Source organism: Rattus norvegicus, chromosome 13, assembly GCF_036323735.1.
Source record: "Rattus norvegicus strain BN/NHsdMcwi chromosome 13, GRCr8, whole genome shotgun sequence".
In the NCBI taxonomy this organism is placed as follows: Eukaryota; Metazoa; Chordata; class Mammalia; order Rodentia; family Muridae; genus Rattus; species Rattus norvegicus.
The window spans coordinates 23,827,501-23,839,592 of NC_086031.1; the positions used below are offsets into that span (position 1 = coordinate 23,827,501).

Here is a 12,092-nt window from a genome sequence, read left to right on the forward strand (position 1 = left end):
AACGGCTCAGGACTCGAGCTGGTGTCTTAGCAGCATTCTTCTAGTCTCTTAGCAACTCTGCTCAGGTGGTGTGACAGAACTCGAGCACATGCCAGGAAGCACCAGATGGCTAGGCAGGAGCAGTGAGGGTGCAGGGAGGGATGGGGGGGTGCAGGTAGATGGCCTCAGGAATCATTGTTTTAGTAGAACAGTGTCCAGAGAAGAATGTGGAAGCCCGGGTGGCATGAAGTGGTGGCAGAAGTAAGGGGCAGAGAAACAGAAACAGAACAAGCAATGAGAGAATAAGGGGGGAGAAGGGAAAAGCCTCTGGATTGCTAGCCAGAGAATTGCTTTTAAAGTGCTAGTTAAGTGGCCATGTAGAGATATTGTTTGCGGGGTACTGTGAATTAGACCTGGTGATGCCCCAGTAAGTAGGGACAAGGCAGTAAAGACCAACCCTTTAGGTGTGGAAGTTATTAAAATGTTCCTACTGGCATTCCGAGAACAAAGTTAATAACAAACAGCCAGGCCTAGACTTGCCCGGTTGTCATGCAGAAGCTAGTGGCTATATGAGTCCCAGACTCAGGAAAACGGTTTACCTAAGCTTAGAATTTTTTCTATGGGAGTAAGAGCCCGAGGTGGGGGGATTATGAAAACCACTTCCGAGAGGGGGAGGGGTCACCCAAGGGTTAGAGGTTCTAGAACAAGGGACAGTGAAACCCTGATCAGTGGACAGAGGGAGCTTACCAGTTTTCCAAAGTTTGGGTTGGTAGGTGTGGTGAGCGATGGCACTTCATGTGGCAGCAGGGGCTGTGAACGTTCAAGTTTCTAAATCCTGGGTTTTGGCACCAATGTTATATTTTATGAATAGAAAAGAGTTCAGGGATATGTTTGCTCTCCAGGCACAGTAAGGTATGGGAGGAGAGGGTGCCCCTGCAGGCCAATGCTGAGACAACCCTTCCCCCTGGGTACCAGCCACATGATGGTACAGTATAGAATAGAGTTTATTTAGGGCATGGGGAGGGAAGTTGAGGGGGTAGTAGAGACAGAAAGGGAGAGAGAGAGAGAGAGAGAGAGAGAGAGAGACAGAGAGAGAGAGAGAGAGAGAGAGAGAGAGAGGGAGAGAGAGAGAGAGAGAGGGAGAGAGAGCACAGCCATGAGCATGTGGAGAGAGTGGGGTGATAGGGTAAGGGGGCAGGAGCAAGAAGAGAAGAGAGAGCAAAGAGGAGACAAGCAGCCCCTTTCATAGTGAACCAGGCACACCTGGCTGTTGTGTGGGGTGGAGCCTAGAGGGAATCCCAACAGGTACCCTGTATGTTCCATTTAATTATGGACTCAGCATCATGCTCCTATGGCCAAGATACTGACAACTAGGCAGCTGAACAAGGAATGACATTTGCTAAGATGAATATTCCAGGGTCTCTAGGTGACAAGTGCTTGCTAGGGAAATGTGCTTTCTTTGAGCAGCAGCCATTGGACCCCTGTGTGAGAAAGCATTTAGCTGTAAGTATAATTAGCTCAGGCACTATAGTGGAAACCTGAATTACAGCTCAAAATTCAAAATGTTTTCTGATTTGTAAGTAATAAGAGTTTCTTTATTACTATCTTTGTTTTTCTAACACCAGCATCAAGAACCATCCAGAACATTCTCATGGCAGGTCTGGAGAACCTGCATGTGGTAAGGTCAAGGTGGGCTAGCTGAGTTCAGCACCCACATGGTCACTAATGAGGTCTCTGGCCCTCTTCCCTCCATCCCTCTGCTGCTCCCCTCTCTTCCTCCCTCCTTCCTTGATTACATGCCTGCCATGGGGGTGTTTTCTTTGGGTGTTCTGTGATAGAAATAAGAAAATCGACTAACACATGCTGTTTAGTAAGCAATTCTCTAACTGTGTGGCTTAACATTTTGTTTGCTTGTATTTCTTTGGGCTGGGAATTTGCATGTGGCATAGTGGGGCTCGCTTGTTCTGCTGTTAGTGGTGGCTGCTGCTGTTAGATACTCCAGTGACTCCCTCTCACTTATGTCCCTGATACCTGCTATCCACTAAGTGACCTGGAATGGTTTGAGGCTTTTTAAAGTGAACACAGAAGGAAGTGCGTGCTCCGTAGTTCTCACCATCCGCTCATTCTTTGGCTCTTGTTTCTGTAGGACATCGTCACTGACCCCTCCATGTGCTCTTTCCATCAAGGTACTGGGACCTTTACATGGTCTACAGATTCCCTAGAACATAAGACAAATGTTCTGGTCTTCTTAAACCTTTGGCTTAAAACAAGCCAAGTGTCCCAATTATTTTTCAATCAATAGATCTTTTGTAGTTGTTTTAGATTTACATAAAAATGAGCAAAAAGCACAGAGTACACGAGCGCATTTTCTCTTCAACACCAACACAGCTCCCTCTAGTGTTAACATCTTGTTAGTAAGCCACAACTGCTAAATGTAAGCCAAAGCAGAGGTGTCCTAAACTGTACTGTAAGTGTCACAGTATCCTGTACTCCATCTATTCATGTCTGCTCAGTCTGCGCCATTCCCTAGGCCCCTGGCAACTATTTCAAAGGTCTTCCAAAGGTCTCTGTAGATTTAAGTGTCTCATTTTCTCAGGTTGATTTCTACTTTACCATATGCATTTAAGCTTCTTTGACATCTTTTCATAGCTTGACAGATTTGTTGTACTGATTCGAAATGCCTGTTTAACCACTCTAGAGGGCATTTTATCCCTTCTTATTTGTGAAAACTATAAAAAGATTTCTAAAGACTCTGTGGACAGGCATTTGTTGACTCAATAGTCAACTTGACATGAGACCTGAGCATATGTTTGCTGGATTGCATGGCAGCACTATAGTAAGTTTGGCTCCCACCTCGCAAAAACTGTTTGTCTAAGTCAGGATAGCAGTGTGACCTCCGTCACCGTGGAATGCGGGGTGGCTCCACATCCTTAGCAGGGGCAATGCTTTGGATGTGACTCTGCAGGGCAGGTTACCCCTGCTGCCTTCATGTGCAGTTCCCTAGGGTACATAGTGTTAACACCGTGTCCCATGCTTTCTCAGCAGTGTGCTTCACTTTTGTGTTGCTCTGCTCACAATTCAAGCACTATATTGAATAAAACAAAAACAGGACATACCCTTCTTGTTCTGCAGTCTAGTGAAATTTTCAGTTTTCCCCCATTTAGTATAAAGTTAACATGAATAGCTTTTATTCTGCTGATATATGTTCTTTTTTAAAAAAATCATTACATATATTTCTTTACATACATTTCAAATGTTATTCCCTTTACTAGCTTCCTGTTCATAAGCCCCATATGCTCCGCTCCCCTTCCCATACCGGTATTGCCCCCATACATCCCCCTTGCTGTCCCCCCAATATTCCCCTACACTGGGGGGTCCAACCTTGGCAGGACCAAGGGCATCCCCTTCCCCATCAAGGCTATTCTCTGCTACATATGCAGTTGGAGCCCTGGGTCAGTCCATGTATAGTCTTTGGCTAGTGGTTTAGTCCCTGGAAGCTCTGGTTGGTTGTCATTGTTGTTCTTATGGAGTTGCAAGCTCCTTCAGCTCTTTAAATACTTCCTCTAATTATCCCCAATGGGGATCCTGTTCTCAGCTCAGTGGTTTGCTGCTAGCATTGACCTCTGTATTAGACATGCTCTGGATGTGTCTCTCAGGAGAGATCTATATCCAGTCCCTTTCCGCATGCATTTTCTAGCTTCACCAAACTTATCTAGTTTTGGTGGCTGCGTAGATATGGGCCACAGGTGGGGCATGCTCTGATTGGCCGTTCCTTGAGTCGCTGCTCTAAACTTTGCTTCCATATCCCCTCCTATGGACATTTTTCCCATTTTAAGAAGGAGTGGGAGCATCTGCATTTTGGTCATCTTTTTTCTTGAGCTTCCTGTGGTTTGTGGATTTCATCTTGGATAATTTGAGCACTTATCAATGAGTACATACCAAGTGTGTTTTTCTGTGATTGAATTACCTCACTCAGGATGATATTTTCTGATTCATTCCACTTGCCTATGAATTTCATGAAATCATTGTTTTTGATAGCTGAATAGTACTCCATTGTGTAAATGTACCACATTTTTTGAATCCATTCCTCTGTTGAAGGGCATCTGGGTTCTTTCCAGCTTCTGGCTATTATAAATAAGGCTGCTATGAACATAGTGGAGCATGTGTCTTTGTTGTATGTTGGAACATCTTTTGGGTATATGCCCAGGAGAGGTATAGCTGGGTTCTCAGGTCGTGCAATGTCCAATTTTCTGAGGAACCTCCAGACTGCTTTCCAGAGTGGTTTTACCAGTTTGCAATCCCACCAAAAATGGAGGAGTGTTCCTCTTTCTCCACATACTGGCCAGCATCTGCTGTCACCTGAGTTTTTTTATCTTAGGTGGAATCTCAGGGTTGTTTTGATTTTCATTTCCCTGATGACTAAGGATGTTGAACATTTCTTTAGGTCTTTTTGGCCATTCGATAATCCTCAGCTGAGAATGTTTTGTTTAGCTTTGTATCCCACATTTTTGATAGGGTTATTTGATTCTCTGGAGTCTAACTCTTTGAGTTCTTTGTATATTTTGGATATTAGCCCTCTCTCAGATGTAGGATTGGTAAAGATATTTCCCTAATCTGTTGTTTGCTGTTTTGTCCTAATGACAGTGTCTTTTGCCTTACAGAAGCTTTGCAGTTTTATGAGGTCCCATTTGTCGATTCTTGATCTTGGAGGATAAGCTATTGGAGTTTGGTTCAGGAAATTTTCCCCAGTGCCCATGTGTTCGAGACTCTTCCCCACTTTTTCTTCTATTAGTTTGGGTGTATCTGGTTTGATGTGGAGGTCCTTGATCCACTTGGACTTAAGTTTTGTACAGGGTGAGAAGCATGGATTGATTTGCATTCTTCTACATGCTGACCTCCAGTTGAACCAGCACCATTTGTTGAAAATGTATCTTTCTTCCATTTTATGGTTTTAGTTCCTTTGTGAAAGATCAAGTGACTATAGGTGTGTGGGTTCATTTCTGGGTCTTCAATTCTATTCCACTGGTCTATCTGCCTGTCTCTTTACCAGTTTTTATGACTATTGCTCTGTAATACTGCTTGAAATCAGGGATGGTCATTCCCTCAGAAGTTCTTTTAGTGTTCAGTATACTTTTTGCTATCCTGGGTTTTTTTGTTATTCCAAATGAATTTGAAAATTGCCTTTTCTATCTCTATAAAGAATTGAGTAGGAATTTTTAAGGGGAATTGCATTGAATCTATAGATTGCTTTTGGCTAAATGACCATCTTTACTATATTAATCCTGCCAATCGACAAGGATGGGAGATCTTTCCATCTTCTGCGATCTTCCTCAATTTCTTTCTTCAGAGACTTGAAGTTCTTGTCATATAGATCTTTCACTTACTTCGTTAAAGTCACACCAAGATATTTTATATTATTTGGGACTATTGTGAAGGGTGACATTTCCCTAATTTCTTTCTCAACCTGTTTATCCTTGGAGTAGAGGAAGGTTACTGATTTATTTGAGTTAATCTTATACCCCGACACTTTGCTGAAGTTCTTTGTCAGGTTAAGTAGTTCTGTGGTGGAACTTTTGGGGTCATTTAATTAAACTATCATATCATCTGCAAATAGTGATATTTTGATTTCTGCCCTTCCAATTTGTATCCCTTTGACTTCCTTTTGTTGTCTGATTGCTCTGGCTAGGACTATATTATATAGGACTAATATAATATTATATATTATATTATAATAGGAGTATTATATTGAATAAGTAGGGAGGGAGTGGGCAGCCTTGTCTAGTCCCTGATTTTAGTGGGATTGCTTCAAGTTTCTCTCCATTTAGTTTGATGTTAGCCTCTTGTTTGCTATATATTACGTTTACTATGTTTAGATATGGGCCTTGAATTCCTGATCTTTCCAGGACTTTTATCATGAAGGGGTATTGACTTTTGTCAAATGCTTTCTTAGCATCCAATGAAATGACCATGTGGTTCTTATCTTTGAGTTTGTTTATATAGTGGATTATGGATTTCTATATATTAAACCATTCCTGCATCCCTGGGATGAAGCCTACTTGATCATGATGGATGATCATTCTGATGTGTTCTTGGATTCAGTTTGCAAGAATTTTATTGAGTATTTTTGCGTCAATATTTATAGGGGAAATTGGTCTGAAGTTCTCTTTCTTTGTTGGGTCTTTGTGTGCTTTCTGTATAAGAGTAATTGTGGATTCATAGAAATAATTTGTTAGTGCTCTGTCTGTTTCTATTTTGTGGAATAATTTGGACAGTATTGGTATGAGGTCTTCTATGAAGGTCTGATAGAATTCTGCACTAAACCGATCTGGTCCTGGGCTATTTTTGGTTGGGAGACTTTTAATAACTTCTTCTATTTCTTTAGGAGTTATGGGGTTGTTTAGATGGTTTATATCTTCCTGATTTCAGTTCAGTACTATATCTGTCTAGAAAATTGTTCATTTCCTCCAGATTTTCCAGTTTTGTTGAATATAGGCTTTTGTAGTAGGATCTGATAATTTTTAATTTCTTCAGATTCTGTTGTTATCTCTCCCTTTTCATTTCTGATTTTGTTAATTTGGATACACTGTCTGTGACCTCTGGTTAGTCTGGCTAAGGGTTTATCTATCTTGTTGATTTTCTCAAAGAACCAGCTCCTAGCTTCATTGATTCTTTGTATAGTCCTTTTTGTTTCTACTTGGTTGATTTCAGCCCTGAGTTTGATTATTTCCTGCCTTCTATTCCTCTTGGGTTTATTTATTTCTTTGTGTTCTAGAGCTTTTAGGTGTGCTGTCAAGTTGCTGACATATGCCCTCTCCTTTTTCTTTTTGCAAGCACTCAGAGCTTTGAGTTTTCCTCTTATTATCATTCTATATGTTCTTTTTATTTCTATTTTACCTGTAGCATTTTATAAAAGGTGAAACCAATTTATTAATCTGTTTTAAAGGTATTTTAGAATAGTATACGTGATTAATCATTACACATAAGAAAACAAGAAATCCCTGTGAACTAAATTAGTAGTGGAATTACTGGAGATCCCTATGAGCCAAGGCAATCTCCAGTTCACTGAATGACTCAATCACAGCTTTGGGAGCAATGTGTGCCTTTTTATTCATTAAGAGGTACATATACCGGTCCCCAGCTCCGAAAAAAAGAATGAAAAAAAAAAAGAGGTACATATACAATTACATAGTTAAGTCAATGTACATCAGAATGGTACTTGCTGATTCTTGTAAGTTTATTGGTTGGTTCTAATGCTTTTATTTTTCTCTCATCCATCACAGGACATCACTGTTTTATTGAGAATGACAAACATGCAAACATGAGTCTTTTCCGTTCACCATTGATTCATCTATTCTTCCCACAAAATATTCTTTCTTTCCTGATGTTCCTCTGTGTGACTATTTCCATCTTTTCCATGTAGGATTTCTAGAAATTCCTTAGCTAGTACTGGTTTAGATTTCACAAATAGCGTTGTTTAGACCCTCTTTAGAGTCATTGATTATTTTTTAAAATTAGACTTTTGAACTCTTTGGCATTTCAATCATTTCAGTATCTTTGGATTCAGTTATTGAGGACTGGGGACTTTTGGAGTCAAACTTACACTTTATTCATAGTTTTCATGTTTATAAGTAAAAGTGAATGAATACATCTGTTGCCATGAGGACTTTTTTTTTTAATCTCTTTTGAAAATCACTGTCTCTTGAGGGCTCAATCTCCAGCTCTTCTAAGAAAAGAGAGAACAAAGCACTTCTGCTGGTGCTGCATCGGCTGAAGAGTAAACCACTCTAGGCCATTGGTTTCTGGTCTGCCATGCACTTCAGAGGAATCCAGGTTTTGCTTAAAGCATTCCTCATTTGGATCATGTCTGCTGTACTCTCCACAGGTGCTGTGTGTCTGTCCTCCATTAGGATGCTGTGGTAGACCATCCATCTTTTTCTCCACCACAGGTGCTAGCTGTGATGATGTTGTGGACTATCCCTGGGTTCTGTTAGTTGCAACGGCCCACTGCTTTCAGAGTCCAAGTAGCTTAGTCTAGAGAAATATGATCCTCTCATGATGGGAAGAGAATGGCTTCTCTTCTCACTATTGTCTTGTCACACACCTGCTGACACACCAAATCTGTCATGTGTCCAGTGGATTTAAGGTTTGGGAATAACAGTGAGTTTATCCATTGTGTAGGATTGTCTGTGTTACCTTTCTGTAGGGAGTTTGGCTTCTCTTACCCTTGAGGAAGTTAGGGTAAGAACTGTGTTCTGCTTCCTGGTTTTCTCTGTGTAACTTTTCTGTCTTGTCCTCATTTCCAATGACCCTTAACCCATTTTTGGAGTCCCAGGGCTCTTTCTCTCTTTGGAATACATTTCTCTTTTATTACCCCAATTCTTTACATCTATAGAGCTATACTAAGGAAGACTTTCAGGAGCTCTTTAACCCTAGACTAAGCTAGAACTTGGTTTTATTTCTAGTTCAGTGTCATTTATTCATAACTTATTTTATTGACTGATATCCACTGACTAGCACTCATGTCGACTGTTGTCTAGGTCAGATTGTAATGGTGGTGTACATACCCAAGTCTCAGCATTGTGGACACAAAATAAGAAAAGGAGAAAGAAGAAGGAGGAGGAGGAGGAAGAGGAGGAGGAAGGGGAGGAGGAAGAGGAGGAGGAGGTGGAAGAGGAGAAGGAGGAAGAAGAAGGGGAGGGGGAAGAGGAGGAGGAAGAAGAGGAGGAGGGGGAAAAGAAGGAGGAAGAGGAGGAGGAGGGTGAGAAGAAGGGTGAGGAGGAGGCAGAGGAAGAGGAGGAGGGGGAAGAGGAGAAGGAGGAAGAGGAGGAGGGTGGGAAGAAGAGTGAGGAGGAGGTAGAGGAAGAGGAGGAAGAGGAGGAGGAGGGGGAAGAGGAGGAGGAGGAGGAAGAGTAGGAGGGTGAGAAGAAGGGTGAGGAGGAGGTAGAGGAAGAGGAAGAAGAGGAGGAAGAGGAGGAAGAGGAGGAGGAGGAGGTCTGAGACAAATTGAGTGGGACTGTGTCTCAAAGAAATCATTGTTCTTAGAATATCAATATTACTATACTCACAATTGACATGATTTCCCCCTTTAGTAAATACCCTGGAGGATGTGCTGTGCCACAGAGAAAATGAATTTACTTCAAAGGAATCTAGCAGCTTTACACATAACTGAGCACTGTAGGAAGATAGTGGTTATCCTAGATCCTTGTCACTCTAGCATAGTCAATTTTATTTTTTCCATAGGTTTTCTTCTTTCTTTCTCTTCCTCTTCCTCTTTTGAGAGAATGTTATCAAGCATACTGGCCTTGCTCAATTGTATACTCACTATACAGATGAGGATGACTTTTGACTCTTGAGCCTCTTCTGTGTACCTCCTGAGTGACAAGATTGTGGACATGTGCCACCATGCCCTGCTTTATGCAACAGAGGAGATTGAACTCCAAGTCTTGTGTGTGTTAGACAAGCACTCTACCAGCTGAGTCACATCATCAGTTAATACTGAGGTTTGCTTTGAATGGTTGCAATGTGATATGTCTTTGTGTCTTTAATTCATACGGGTTAATGATGTTGAACACTTTGTTAGGTGCTTGATAGCCATTCATATATATTCTTCAATAGTGGTACAAAACATTCTCTTATTTATTGTTTTCTAAATTAAAAAGTGTTTATCTTTATTTTATGTGTATGAGTGTTTTCCTGCATGCTTGCATGTGTGTGGACCACATGAATGCCTAGAGTTCAGAAGAGGCTATTGCTTGCCTAGGAAGTAGAATTAAGGATGATTATGAGTTATCATGTAGATGCTTGGAATCAAACATCGATTCTTGCAGATAGCAGCCAGTGCTATTAACCATTAAGCTATCTCTCCAGCTACTCATTTACTTATCTTTAACTTTTTTTTAAGTGTCTGGGCTATTTATATTCTGCACATAAACACTTTTCTAAATATGTATTGTAAATGTGTCTCAGACTGAAGATCATTTAGTTTCTTAATAATGTATGTAGATGTAATTTACAGTATATATTTTTACAAGGCCTGTTCTGTTTTAGTTTTTGTTTTGATTTCTCTTGGCTTTCTTGGAAAAACTTTTTCAAGTGTATAGAAAAAAGTAACAAGGTTTGCACATGAAGCACACACCCTTGTACATTCAAGTGTTCATTGTAGTTTAAAAGTTGTCTCTACTGCCTGGAAAACACAATATTGACATTGTTGGTTATTTCTCTTGGGTATGTCCTAGCACACTTTCTGTTTTCTGTCTTCTTATGTGCAAGTCTTTGTTAAGGGCTAGTCTGACTAAATGGAAAGAACTTTAGGTAATTAAAAATATTCCTGCTTTTTATGTGACATGGCTTCTTCAGAAAGAATTATTGTATACATAGGGAAGTAAAAGCAAAATATTATTGAAAAGCCCCTGTTTTAAATGATTCATTATAAAACTGTGAAAAAATGTAGTTGGGTTTGGATGTCATATTCTAAGGATCTAGGAAGTCTGAAAGGCAAGAACTTGGAAGTCTAAGCAAACATCTTGTTAGTATCCCACTCTCAGCTTTCTTCACAGTGGGACATGTTCCAGCCTCTAGATGATGAGGGAGCCTGATATAGGCTGCTTTGTTAGGGCTCCAATCTGCCATTCTAACCTTTGACCCATTTTCTTATCTTGACCTTGAATACACCTTCTTCCCCCAAATTCAAAAGTGACTAGCTTTCTTTGACAAACGGTTATTGAAAGTTTTCTAAGTGTCAGGAATGGTCGAAAACATGATCCATGATCATGAGAAGATATTCTAGTTTTACACTCACCTTTGATATGTATCCACTGTTCTCTAGTCTATTCTTGAGTCTAGGAGAGTCTGTATCTCATGTGGAATCAAGTTGATTGCTTACCTATCTTGTGAGACTTTTCCTCATCAGTTTCCCCCTTTCCACATTTTCCAAATTTTGGTAAAATTTCCAAAGTTTTACCCCATGTCTTATAAGATTAATGCCCATGGCTCTTTCTTAATTCCATGTGTTAGTTTATGAAATATCATTAAGTATAAATATTTACTATATTTGTTCAAATAGTTGCCAAAGAAGTAAATCTCTAGAAAAAGTATATTATACCAAGGCAAATTAGAATTTAAGATAAATAGTATCTTTTGAAAATTCTTTACCATGTATAATAGTAGAGATATACTTATGTACTTAAAGACACCCTATCACCTTAATCCATGGTGAATCATTTTCCTTCTCTCCTTTCACATCAGTATGTATTCTTTACCTTATATTTAATGCTATCAAAACTGGAGATGAAATGGGTTATCAGCTCCAGGTACTTATTACTTTGGAAAGTTTGGGGAAGGAACACTGTTGAAATGCACTCTATAGCTTTCTTCAACGAACATGTTAATGCTAACTTAACAACAATCTTCAATTTCATATTTTCTAGCACCATGTAACTACAATGTAACTTGCTTTCCAAGCTCTATAAAGTTGTGCACATAGACTACAGGGGCCTAGGCTCCTCTCAAGCAGACCATTAAAGACTTCTGTGAAAATCTATTATCGCTGCAGTTTACCTGGAAGTTCTGGAAAAATCTCCTTAACAAGTGACAAAGACTGTTGGTTGCAACTAGTGCAAGGACTATCTGATCCAAGACAAGCATTGTCCTGAAACAATTTTGAGAGAAAGACTAGGAATTCAGACACAAAGTTAGCAAAACTAACATTGCAACATTGTAGTAGGTAATGTGTGGTTCTGTGTTCAGTCTTGCTGCTCAGGCAGATGAAACAGGAGGGTGCTGGTCTACAATTCATCCTCTCTACCATTGGGGCTTGGGGGTGGCAGAACACAGCACAAGATGGGGGCCCCATACCAAGTGAAAAATGATACAGGTTGAGGCTGAGGAGGGAGGACTTCCCAAACTCCCAGGCATCCTGTTATCTCTTGAGTGGAGTCGAGAACAAGAGGCAGACAGGAGATGAGCCTGGGATTAGGATAAGGGGGAACTCCTGCTTAGTTCAGGGGTGAGTGTCCCTGTCTACAGCACAGGGGGGCCATCTACAGGGGACATCGGTAGCAGCTCTGTATGAAGGAGTCCCCCTTCCCACCCATGGCTGTTCTTGATGAGAGAGA

At 40.6% G+C, this 12,092-nt stretch overlaps 1 protein-coding gene across 1 annotated transcript in view; it reads left to right on the forward strand.

Moving 5' to 3' along the window:
- Positions 1-12,092, forward strand: part of Serpinb11 (serpin family B member 11) — a 39,825-nt gene that overhangs the window by 8,085 nt on the left and 19,648 nt on the right. The gene's annotated exons all lie outside the window — the stretch shown is intronic.